The following is a 14000-nucleotide window of genomic DNA, read 5'->3' on the forward strand; positions in this document are numbered from 1 at the left end:
CAATTAAACTTTTATATGATTAGGAATAGATTTTTAGGGTATAAACGTATAGAATTTGGATTGAATTAAGAAAATATAATCTTAGGGTTCTTAGAACAAAATCTTGATTTGAAGGTCGAATAACGATCCGTTTTATCTGAAATTTTGCATGCGAGTTTATTTTGTTATGGGTAAACACAATCTGAAAAAAATTTCAGATTTGAATTTGGTGGCTCAGGGTGATATTTTTTACCCGATTTTTTTGCCGAAATTAAATATATCAATATGAGTGTCATTAGATTTGTATTCTTATGAAGATTATATATTTGAAAAGATTTTGACCATTTGGAAGCGTTACGAAAAGGCAAGCTTGTAATTTGATACTTGAGCTTCGGTTTGAGGCAAGTAGAGATTTCTTACTTCTTTGAAGTATTAGTTTCAATGTATTAAATGAATATAAAGATAATGGATAATGAGAGGTTCCCCTATAAATGAGATAACAAGCATTTATGCGAGTACCGATGTCATAATATAGAGAAATTTACCAGAAAATGATTATTGGTTGATAGTACCATAAGTTGAGATGTGATCGAATTGTTGAGGCTTAGGGATTAGGTAAACTTGATTGTGATTGATGACCCTTAGTTTTAGGGTTGATTGATGAATCCATATTATACATTTGTTCACAAATATTCATACTGATGTTTGCATAATCAAGACACAACTTCCAATTCAAGTGTCTACGATCGTACAATAGTAATATAACCCAACTGAATGGGTTGGGGTCGAGTCCCAATGAAGCGGTTTCTGAGAATTAAGAGTCAAGCGCAAATATGCTAGAGTTAACCATAGTTAAAAACATTATTGAGTACAAACATCATAAATTAAGGGGTTGACACGAATGTCAATTATCAATGGGGGGTTTGTAGTCGATTAACAACTAAAACAACGAAAATACAAAGATGCGAATATAGGGAGACGGGATTCTTGGGATGTGATAGGAATATGGGATAAACTACACAATTGGGTAAATGTTATTTATAGTCGGTTGTTGAACATTTGTAACTAGGCTAGACTTTAGTGGGGGTAAATTCTCTCTCGAGTAATTTACCTCGAATCAACTCGGTTTCTCTCGAACACCGAATTACTGCTTTTAAGTACAACCTCCGCCTTAGCCCATTCACTCTTTCAAGCTGAATGTGTGGGAAAAGGCCTAGGATTCACTCTCTCGAGCTGAACCCATGACGACCCAATAACCACCGGCTATCTGTAACACCCCTAAAAAATGAAGTAGGATAAAGTAGAGACTCACATGGGTTTTATGCATTAATAACTTGTTAAAATAAGGAAGAATAACCTTTTTAGTCAGTTTTAAAGAGTTTGGAAGTCAAACGTCAAGGGACGACCAAGACGTTCGAAAACTAGTCTTTTATCTTTTACGTGTTGGTGTGTTCTAGTATGTTGTTCATGATTTTATGTGTTGTTTGGAGTCTAAAATCAGTGGAGGTGACCCTAGTGTCTTAATAAATGTTTTTAGGGTCGAAACGTTTGGATACGACTCCCCGGGACCACCCTAAGGGTCCCCGAGGAGGACCCCAACCCTTGGCTAAACAAGCTACCAAGGCAACTTGCAAAATGCTCATGGAGGGAGCATGTCCGCGTCGCGGACTAGCTCCACCAAGGGCCAAAATTTTGGTCCGCATCGCGAACGTGTCACAGACTCTTCTGCCTCGAAATTTAATTTCCAGAAACTTGTGGGAACACCTCCGCGTTGCGGACTTGTTTCCCGACAAAATATGCGAAAATAAAACTCAAGTTTAACTTATTTTAAAGGTCCAACTAAGTGAGGGGTAGTTTGGGTACTTTGGGGAATTATTATAAATGGTTATTCTACCTATTTTAGGGTATTTTAAGTGGTTAGAATCCCAAGACGTAGAATTAGACCTCATTATCCAAATTGAACCTTCCCTCTCAAATAAATTCTCTCTAGAACTCCATGGAAGACATTGATGAAGCTTCAAGCTATGGGATGGGTTCCTACTGATTTCTCCTTCAAATTCCTAGGAAATTAATCATAAAGGTATGGGGATTTTATCTTTGATTCTCCTTTTAATCAAAGAGCCAAATCAAAGTGATTTCAATGTTTTTCATAAACACTAAAAACCCCAATTTCAATTCTAAGCTTGGGTTCTTGCATGAAAGTATTTCAAACGATGATTTATGTTAATATTGATGGTTTTAAGGTCAAAAACTCCATAAACCCTTGCATATCTTGAAATCCTAATTTTGGGTCTAAAGTGGGTCTATCTATTGATTATGAGCTAATAATGTGATATTAATGTGTAGATTGTTATGGGCTATTGATTTATGTATTGTTCTATATTGAATTATGAGGAATTGATGGTCAATTGTGTTATATTAGATGTTGGCCTCGAATGGGAAATTGTGACCTAAGGTTTATGATGATGATGGAGTTATGAATAGATTATTGATTCTAGTATTATATATCTATATCTATCTATCTATCTATCTATATATATATATATATAAATATATGTATGTTGTAGGTGTTAGAATTGTGAGGTTTAATCCCTTTGAAAGTGGGGTGGTGTTTACCTTATAAGCATGTTGTGATCATGGCCTTGTACGCAAAGTTGGATGATTGTTGTTTTGAGTTAATGTTGATTATGTGAAGGTAATGTGATATGATATGAATTTGTGTATGGTCTAAGAGAATGAAATGTGACCTTGTGTAGAGACTTTATGTGTTATGCTTGGTTGTTGTCTTCTTTGAATGACTTATAATGAAAGAGAGGTTAGGATAAACTATGTTTACCTACTCTCACACCTAGTGAAGAATGAATGAAAGAATGTGAGAATGAATGAAAAGAATGGAAGTAAATGCTAATGAATGAAAGTTAGGTCTATTGTAAGGATAGTCTCATAAAGTACTCCTTTAAATGAATGGGGTTCCTAGATGAAAGGTTTTCTCATCTTTGAATCCAAGAGCTTCCTTAATGAATGAATGAGGGTTAGGATGGGTATTCCTTCGTGAGTTGAGATGAGAATACTTAGTAGAAATCCTTATCCCTAAATGAATGAATGAGGGTTAGGATGGGTATTTCTTCGTGAATTGAGATGAGAATACTTAGTAGCAATCCTTATCCCTAAATGAATGAATGTTGGGTTAGGATGAGTACTCCTTCGTGAGTTGAGATGAGAGTACTTAGTAGCAATCTTTATCCCTAAATGGATGAATGAAATGAATGTCCAAACTCCGTGGGGGAGTAATGTCTAGCACTGAGTGGATATGAAGATGGATGGATACTCCTTCGTTAGTTGAGATATGAGTATTTAGTAGCAACCCTTAAGATGGGTGCTCTTTTGTGAGTTGAGATGAGAGTACCTAGAAGCAATCCTTCTATCCCTTAACTATGTGCCAACATAGGACTAGCTAGTGGTCTCTACCACGTAGAGGCTAAAAGAATGACCCTACCTTAGACCTACCTTAGGCAAGTAGGGATCTCTCATCCGGTAAAGGTATTATCGGGATTCCATGTCAAGATCTATAGTCTATGTCGGTTAAGGCTCTTCCCCCACATTAATGAATGAATGAACTAGGGTCTCTTAAGGGTGTACTACTTAGGATAGGTGGTGGAATGGGACATCATCTAGAGATTGCACAAGTAGACATTTAAGGGAGATCTTGGTGTGTCTAAGTAATGATTATGAATGAATGAGTCTTTTTGGGCTAATTAATGAAAGTGTTGGTCTTTGAGCATGCTAATGTGAAAGTGAGTCATAATGAATTGAATATAAGTGCTTATGTTGAATTGAATGTATACGATGATCTTATGTCATTAGTGAATGAAGTTGTCTAAATGCATTAAGTTGAATTAACGATTTATGTTGAGATGTGAATGAAGTTTGTCTTATGTAGCCTTAAGGATCACTTGGGTGTGGTATGGGGAGGTAGTATGGGCTGCTTCACCATGTCTTACTTAGGTGAGTCTTGGGATGACATTTGATGAGTGTTCTAGTTTTATGAAGTGACTTGTTGGCTTATGTGCTTATATGTCTCATGTGACTAATTGGTGAAGGTTGAGGTATGCATGGTAAGTGCACTTTGTGTGACCTTAAGGTGGTGCCTTAGTATGGGTGATGGTATGAGACGTTGCCCATACATTTCACAAAGGTATTGCTTAAGGGTTACTTAAGGTAGAGGTCCAAGGCAAGAAGGTAAAGGTAAATGGGTTATGTAGGTTTATGATGTATGGTGAAGTATATGACTTTGTATTGTTGGTTGTGACTTGTAAGGTGCCTATTATGTTGATGTTCATGAGATTTTATCAAAATGGCATGAAAGCATAACTTCCAAACAAATATCCTTTTTAGCATGTTTGCATATTCTCATACTTAGTACGTGTGTTGTACTAACCCCTTTCTTCTATTTTACTACAAGTGTAGGTTGTGGTAACTAGGAGGAGATTGTGCTTTGGAGTGGCTTGGATTGCTTCACTCTTCCAAGTCCTTGGTATGTCCTCAAGATTTGAGGACTATGTTTAGAAGTTTCTTAGTCATTGTAATAGACACCTAAGTTTCATTTCATTTGTAAAGGGGCCGTGTCCCTTAGTACGTTTTAAGTTCTTGTCTAAGATTAGCTAAAGAGACTTAGTAGTTCCACTTGCGTATTGATGTTTTCAAATGTTGATGACTCTTGAAGTCTTATAGTTTTATTGAATTAAAGTTTTAAATTCCTAGTGATTTTTATGGTCTATGCGATGAATGAATGCTAAGGCTTGTATAAGACCTCTGAGAGGTTGAATATGCATGTAACGGCTAGGGGGTGCTCTCGGGTCGTTACACTATCGATTTAGTAGTCTTAGTTTAAAACCTCTCTCTCGAGCAAGCCAAAAACACTAAGATGAAATTGTATTTGCAACTACAATCCCATTAAGTTCAAACACAACTACTAAATGAAATCACATTTAAACAACAAATAGACTAACAATAAGCAATACCTAACAGGAAATTTAACTCATATTCACAAAATCACACCCCAAGAGTTGGAGTTTTAGCAAGACATAAATAAAAGGAAGAAAATGATACCAAATCGAAGTAACATCAACTTGGTATGATTTATATTCACTTTAAATGAGTCTAGGATGAAGAATCTTCAACACCCACTTCCAATTTCTTGGAATTGGAAGTCTTCAAATTTTCAAAGGCTAAGAACAAGGTCTCTCTACTTGAAACTTAGAAAAATAAAATGTTGTATCTGAAATTGAATACTAAGATAAAAATTCAACTAGTATTTATAGTTGTCAAAAAATGTGCTGCGAAGGATCACTCGGCGCAGTTAATCGGGGTCGCCGATGCACTCGGCGACCCGCCCTTTGGTCTGCTTCATCGCCTTTCAGCTCTTGCCTTCAGCATATTCGCGTTCTGGATCATTGGGCGATATAGTACTGCTTCGCGGAACTGTTCGTGACACGCTGACTGCTCCTTTTCATCGTTGACTTGATCTTTTCCTTTAGGGCTCATCACACTGGAACTTTGGGCAAGGTTAAGGCCTTCGACGACGCGCCGAATGCATTAGGCGATCTTCAGGCCTTCTTTTCTTCGTCTTTTTTGCCGTTTTGTTCCTTTTTGCCAAATAGTGTCTATGCCTTGCCTCAAACTCCAAATACCTTGAATTAAGGATTTACATAAGTTATTGAGACAAAATATGCATTTGAGGACACTAATTCTATTATAATGAAGCCCTAAATGAGTCCAAATTGTGGACTCATCAACACCCCCAACTTAAACTTTTGCTTGTCCTCAAGTAAAACTCAAGTTCGGTAGTTCAAAAAGGATGTCTCGAACAGTGCTACACAAGACTCAATCATGAATGCACATACAAGACTCAATTTACTCATGCGAAGATCAAATGTGCACTCAAAGTTTCAAGTTGTGACACACCATTATCAAAGAATCTCAAACCCATATACTTGCTTCAAGTGCAAGTTCAATCTCAACAAAGGAAATCAAATTCCCTCACACAGAGGAATGATTCTGTATTCACACTCAATGGTTCAACAATTTAAAGTTCCGGAATCAAATGCAACGCTCACACTCACAACGAAGAACACAATGCATGCTTTCACCCATAGGTTTACCCGTATTTTCCAATAGACAATTGTTTCAGCTCACTCAAGATAAAAAAAAAAGATCTTTTCAAGGCTTGTAATGGGGCCGAGTGCAAAGGTATGACCATTTAGGCTTATAGGCTGAAAATCCTCATGAAATGTGATGTGAACAACACATTCTTTCCTTCTCTTTATCAATTTCATTCAAGCTCAAAAGTCACCTCTTATTCATCTTTCATGAGTCATTGGAAACCCCATTTTCTTTGTATTTCCACAACTTTATTTCACCACTTTTTCGTTCCTTTTTTCTTTTTATTTCCTTTTTTCTTTTTCAATCTCTTCTTCTCTTTTTTTTTTTATATGGAGGGGTTCCATTTTTCTCAAAACATGGGCACAAGGGACTTCTTTGCATTTACTTGATTTGCCTTCTCTTTTCACCACACCCCCAACTTAGGCTTTTGGCCTAAGTTAGCTATTTAAACAAACCACAAATTATGAGGATTATGGGTAATGGATCAATAAAAGGTATCAATGTTATCAAGTTTCTTCCAAGAAAAGGTTAAGGTTCAAAGGGTGCTCAAAAGAGGTTCACACACTCACAAGGTAGGCCACAAAACAGGTATATGTCAAATTGGTTCACACTCTTTAAAGTTGCCTAAGATCATCTCAAGAAATTGCATCACTTAGTCAACCGGACCAACGGGGAAAATTCTAGGTGTCATCATACATGGTTCACGGAAGCTCATCACACATGACATTGACACCAAAGTCAAACAAGACTCCACATTTTTACTAGTGTGCAATGTTCATCATAAGAGACTCGATTCGATAATTGGCTCGTCACAACGAGATGCAAGGAGTTCACATATTGTCTATGCAACTTCAATTGGCCTCGTTGTAGCCGCACATTCATTTTTGTTCGATTATAAGCACTATTCAAGTCATCAATATTGATCAAACCGATACTAAAATTTTCACAAGAACAACCACATTCAATACAAATAAGAGGTGGAAATTTTTTCCAGAAGGGTCAAAATTCATTCACAATTAAAAACATGGAGCCACAAGCTCAAACAACCACAAGATGCAGTGTATAAAACACAATTTCAGCTCACAACCCAATATATAAGCAAAACCAGAGAGTCACAAAATCACAAAAGGTGGGACTCACCCCACCACAAATAAAACATTTGTCCTCAAATGCAAACAAAAATATCCAAAAGTGAAATAAAGTAAGACAGAGAGGGAGGTAAAGAGGGTGTCCTGTCTACACAGTTGCTCCATCTGTCTAGGCATCAGTGCCTAATGCATCACTCTGGTCCTGGGTCTTAGTACCCGGAGTCGCCTCAGAAGAAATAGCAGTACCAGATCCACTAGGAGCTACCAAGGGTGTTTTCGCCAAAAAGGCCTACACAGCTGCATAGAATCCCTCGGCCTACGAAGGAACATTAGGATCTATGATAGTGGTCCTCCTATCAAAAGTGGGCCTTTTGCCCTTGCCTTTATTTTCGAGGTGGAGGTTCTTGTCTTCCCTTCTTGGGAGGATTTGACTCCCCTTCATTTATTGTGATATACCGTGCTCTTTTCCGGGGTGGCATGACAATATTGGTCTTTACCATATCTTCGGGATACTCAAACTTCTCCCCGCTAGACTCAACAACATGCAAGCACAACCTCCCACAAGATTTAACCAATTTAAGGCACAAAAAATATGGGATTTTAACAATATAAACACTACGGGCAAGATTTTCACAGGCATAAACACAATCAATTAAGATCAGAGAGGCCCAACACACATCACTAAGATAAAATCATTGCAAATGAGTACAAAATTGCTAAAAATAAATTCGAGGTTCGGAAAACCAACCTTAGATGCCAATTAAAATACTTTTGAAATGCTACATGGCAATGTAGTCTAACTCCGAGCACCAATCAACAACTCAAATACAGAAAAACGCAAGAAATATTGAAAATACTAAACGGGTGCGAGTTTGTGAAGGTCTAAAGTGAGGGAAAGTGTAGAGCTTGAAAGTTTAAACCTTTGGCGTTTTAAGAAACCGTTTAGTTCTCGCCCATTAGGCGATAGTCATGGTCGCAGATCCATTCGGCGACTCGCCGAGTGGATACTTACCTCGCCGAGTTTTACTCGACTTCCAGTTAAACTGGGGGTCCAAACGGTGAACTAGATCACTATCGCCGACCAGGTCGGTGATTCGCCAATAATTTCCTGGGCACGCCGAGTTTTACATACTCCACTTTGAAGTTGTCTTTAGTCCAACGGCGGTCTAAGTCGGGGTCACCTACTTCTTCTGCGATACACAGACTTCTTCGGTGATGCGTCGACTTCTTTGGCGATCTGCCGACTGGACTTTTGGCTCGCTAATTTGCACTTTTCACTCACTTTCCATACTTCGACCTACACAAACAACACACCATTATTTCTTAAAGCAAAAATAAAGCGGTAAAACCTTGGGTTGCCTCCCAAGAAGCGCCTTATTTAACGTCGTGGCACGATGCAACTCCTCACTCAAGTTTCATTAGTGAGGTTTGCCTCATTTTCATGAGGCCACCCCTCTTTTGGCTCTGGGTAGAGAGAATATAGCACTTGGTCCATTTGGTACCCATAGTTACCATTCATACTCATCTTTCCTGTTTCAATACACAAACAAGCAAAACAAAACTAAGAATTAAGTTAGTGTAACTATAATTAACAAGAACGAAATTCAGCTTAACTAAAAATTCTCAAATAACACCACTCCTCGGCAGCAGCGCCATTTTGATGTTTGCGTAATCAAGACACAACTTCCAATTTAAGTGTCTACGATCGTACAATAGAAATATAGCCCAACTGAATGGGTTGGGGTCGAGTCCCAAGGGAGCGGTTTCTGAGAATTAAGAGTCAAGAGCGAATATGCTAGAGTTAACCATAGCTAAAAACATTATTGAGTATAAACATCATAAATTAAGGGGTTGACACGAATGTCAATTATCAATGGGGGGTTTGTAGTCGATTAACAACTAAAACAACAAAAAAACAAAGATGCGAATGTAGTGAGACGGGATTCTTGGGATGTGATAGGAATATAGGATAAACTACACAATCGGGTAAATGCTATTGATAGTCAATTGTTGAACATTTGTAACAAGGCTAGACTTTAGTGGGGGTAAATTCTCTCTCGAGAAACTTACCCCAAATCAACTCAGTTTCTCTCGAACACCGAGTTGCCGCTTTTAAGCACAACCTCTGCCTCAGCCCATTCACTCTTTCGAGCTGAATGTCTGAGAAAAGGCCTAGGATTCACTCTCTCGAGCTGAACCCATGACGACCCAATAACCATCAACTATTGATTTAGTAGTCTTAATTTTAGAATCTCTCTCTCTCGCAAGCCAAGAACACTAAGATGAAATCGTATTTGCAACTACATTCCCATTAAGTTCAAACACAACTACTAAACGAAATCACATTTAAACAGCAAATAGACTAACAATAAGCAATACCTAACATAAAATTTAACTCATATTCAAATCACACACCAAGAATTGGGGTTTTAGCTAGACATAGAGAAAAGGAAGAAAATGATTCCAAATCGAAGTAACATCAACTTGGTATGATTTATATTCACTTTAAACGAGTCTAGGATGAAGAATCTTCAACACCCACTTCCAATTTCTTGGAAATGGAAGTCTTCAAATCTTCAAAGACTAAGAACAAGGTTTCTCTACTTGAAACTTTGAAAAATAAAATGTTGTATATGAAATTGCATACTAAGATAAAAATTCAACTAGTATTTATAGTTGTCAAAAAATGTGCTGTGAAGGATCACTCGACGCAGTTAATCGGGGTCGCCGATACACTCAGCGACCCGCCCTTTGGTCTGCTTTATTGCCTTTCAGCTTTTGCCTTCAGCATCTTCGCGTTCTGGATCCTTGGGCGATATTGTACTGCTTCACGAAACTATTCGATGACACGCCGACTGCTCCTTTTCATCGCCGACTTTATCTTTTCCTTTAGGGCTTAGCACATTGAAACTTTGGGCGAGATTAAGGCCTTCGACGACTCACCGAATGCATTAGGCGATCCTCATGACTTTTTTCTTTATCTTTTCAGCTGTTTTGTTCCTTTTTGCCAAGTAGTGTCTATGCCTTGCCTCAAACACCAAATACTTGAAATTAAGGATTTGTATCATTTATTGAGACAAAATATGCATTTGAGGACACTAATTCTATTAAAATGAAGCCTTAAATGAGTCCAAATTGTGGACTCATCACATACCACTCTTATTGTTGCATGATAATTATTGGTAGATATTTTTCATTTAGTTATTTATGAGATTCATATCCTTATTATGTGGATGAGAAATGGTTTCGTCAAGTGACATCATGCAAAGCCAATGGAAAATGGTTCCGTATCACGACCTAAAACGAGTCATGAGTGACACCCTCACTTACCCTCTTAGGTGGTCGAGTGTGGGTGCCACTCATGACTCATTTTGGGTCATGACAAACTTGGTATTAGAGCTTTAGGTTTGTGATCTCATCACACAAGGACAAGTCTAGTAGAGTTTTGCGTCACGGTACGGGGACGCCTTTACTTTTCTTCGAGAGGCTATAGGACTTTAGGAAAACTCATTTCTTTCTTTCTCGTGCTATTAGTTGAATCCAATTGGTATCTAGGTGATTCGAATTGGAATTTGACCTTCTTCACTCTATTTCGCAGATGGTCAGAACTAGACCAACAATTGTGGCAACACCAACACTAGCAAGACAGGTTGCACCTGAGCCAACCAATGGGGCTGCACCTCGGGCAGGAGCAGTGGCGAGAGGCCGTGGTAGAGGTAGTGGGAGAAGGCCCACTAGAGGCAGAGGAAAAGCAACTGGTCCAACTAAAGATTGAGTAGTAACCCTTCCACCGACTGACGAGGTAGCGAGAGAGGGTGTTGAGGGGGAGGATGAGATGATTCATGAGAAGGAAACACCACCCCTATTTAAAAGATGATCAATCAGGTTCTCACTTATCTCAGCGGGTTATCTGATCAGGGTCAGGCACCCAGCGTTTTCTGCACTAGATCCTCAGTTTCAGGGAGTACAATGTGTAGCTACTGTGGCTCCCCGCATAGATGCGTCCTTGGAAATAGGCACGTTTCCACGATTGACTACAGGGCCTATAATGACTAGTGATCAACATGATCTCTTTATTAAGTTCTTAAAGTTGAAACCTCTTGTCTTCAAGGGTACTGAATCTGAAGATGCTTATGATTTTCTTATTGATTGTCATGAGCTGCTTCATAAAATGGACATAGTGGAGCGATTCAGTGTTGAGTTTGTGACATACCAGTTCCAGGTGATGCCAAAATATGGTGGTGGTCTCATGTTGAGTGTCGACCAGAAAAGGCACCACCTATGACTTGGGCAACATTTTCTAGCTTCTTCATGGAGAAGTATATACCCCAAAATTTGAGGGACTGGAGGAGTAATGAGTTCCTGAACCTAGATCAAGGAAAAATGTATGTTCCAACTTATGATGCTAGATTTCGTGCATTATCCAGGCATGCCACTTAGCTTTGCTTCAGTCAATAATAGCGGATTCGGTGCTTTGTTAAGGGATTGAGGTCAAATTTGTAGATTTCTACTTTACAGGTAGCTACTTCTGCAAAAAAACTTTTTAGAAAGTAGTTGATTTTTAGTGGGATTTCACTGGGTATGTTGTTGTTGTAGAAAGTAGTTGATTTTGTGATAGAGTTAGAGGGGGTGAAGCCAAATGACTTCACCAAGGTGTCAAAGTTTAAGAAGTTCCGTAATGGAGTTGAGTTTAGTGGTTCTTACTCTAGAGGGCAGAGTCCTGGGGGTTATCCACCCCGTCTTATTCAGTCTACATTGCGAGTTTCAGCTGAGGGTCTGTTACAAACCAACCAACTTGTTTCTGAGTTTGGGGGTTATCTTCAATATTCTTCGTCTTCACAAAGACCTACACTCGCCTCCAAAACTTGTTATGGATGTGGGAAGGCCGGACAATTAGGAAATATTGTCCAAGGCAACATCAGGCTCTGTACGATCAGGGTTACAGATCCCTAACCATTAGAGGTAGAGGTGGTCATGGTAGAGGTCGTCATTCTAGAGGACATGGTGGCTATAGTAATAGTGGTCACCAATTCAGCTGGGGTAGAAGGAGGTTGGAACTACTGGAGCATATATCGGCAGAAGCAATGGACAGACAGGTGATAGAGGCTATTGTTATGCTTTCCCTGGGAGGCTAGAGGCAGAGGCATCCGATGTTGTTATCACATGTACTCTTCTTGTTTGTGATCGCATGGCTTCTGTATTATTTGATCCTGGATCCACTTCTTATGTATCTTCCTCATTAGATAATGGACTTGATTTGCATTGTGACTTACTTGGCATTCCTATTCGTGTCTCTACTCTTGTTGTTGAGTCTGTGGTAGTTAAGAAGGTGTATAGGTCTTGCCTTGTGACTTTTGTGGGGAGAAAAACTTATGTAGATTTGATTATTCTGGAGATGGTTGATTTTGATGTAATTCTAGGTATGACTTGGCTTTCACTGAATTTTGCTATCTTAGATTTTAATTCTAAGACTGTGACTTTGGCCAAGCCTAGGATAGATCCGCTGGTATGGGAGGGTGACTATATTCCTGCCTCAGTTCATATTATTTCTTTTCTTCGTGCTAAGAGGTTGGTGAGTAAGGGTTGTTCAACTTTCTTGTCATATCTCAGGGATGATACTTCCAAAGTGCCTTCGATCGAGTCTGTTTTGATAGTTCGTGAGTTTGTGGATATTTTTCCTGCAGACCTTCCTGGAATGCCACCAGATAGGGATATTTATTTTTGTATTGACCTAGAGCCGGAAACTCGCCTCATTTCCATTCCACCTTACAGAATGGCCCCGGCTGAGTTGAGAGAATTGAAGGCCCAACTTCTGGAGTTATTAGGTAAAGGTTTTTTTAGACCGAGTGCCTCTCCTTGGGGTGCTCCAGTTTTATTTATGAAGAAGAAGGGTGGTAGTTTTCGGATGTGCATAGACTACATGCAGTTGAATAAGGTGACTATTAAGAGCAAGTACCCCATTCCCGACATGAATGACTTGTTTGATCAATTTCAAGGTGCTTGTGTCATCTCAAAAATTGATTTGAGGTCCGATTATCATCAATTAAAAATATGAGCAACGAATGTGCCAAAGACTGCTTTTCGAAAAAGATATGGACATTATGAGTTCTTACTAATGTCTTTTGGGCTTATGAATTCCCCTACTACTTTCATGAGCCTGATGAATGGAATTTTTAAGTCATATTTGGATCTCTTCGATATTGTAATTATTGATGATATACTGATCTACTCCAAGAGCAGGAAAGAACACGAAGAGCATTTGAGAATTGTATTGGAGCTGTTAAGGGAGAAAAGACTTTTTGCCAAATTCTCCAAGTGTGAGTTGTGGCTCGATTCAGTGTCCTTCTTGGGGAATGTAGTTTCTAAGGATGGAGTGATGGTGGATCCCACTATGTAATGACTCGTAAGATGAATAAATGAAACTAGAGCCTAATTAGTGTGTGTGTGAGTTGTTATGAGGTTTCATGTTGTGAAATGTTGTCCCGAGCTATGGTTGAGGGGGTTAAACGTCAAGGTACGACTCCCCAAGGACCACCCTAGGGGTCCTTGAGGAGGACCTTAAAGACTAACCCCCAAGACCCCAAGGAAACCAAAACTGCCTAAAATTTGGTGAACCACAGATGGGACCTACGCCCCATAGGTCCATCCACGCCAAGGGGATGGCCTCCGTAGGTCAAGGTCCCAAAGTGGGAGCTGCAGCCATGAACCACAGATTTCTAGTATGGCCCGTGGTCCCACCCACGGTCCGTGGGTGGGTTTCGTGAGTGACCA

The sequence above is a fragment of the Solanum stenotomum genome, chromosome 3 (assembly GCF_019186545.1).
Source record: "Solanum stenotomum isolate F172 chromosome 3, ASM1918654v1, whole genome shotgun sequence".
Classification (NCBI taxonomy): Eukaryota; Viridiplantae; Streptophyta; class Magnoliopsida; order Solanales; family Solanaceae; genus Solanum; species Solanum stenotomum.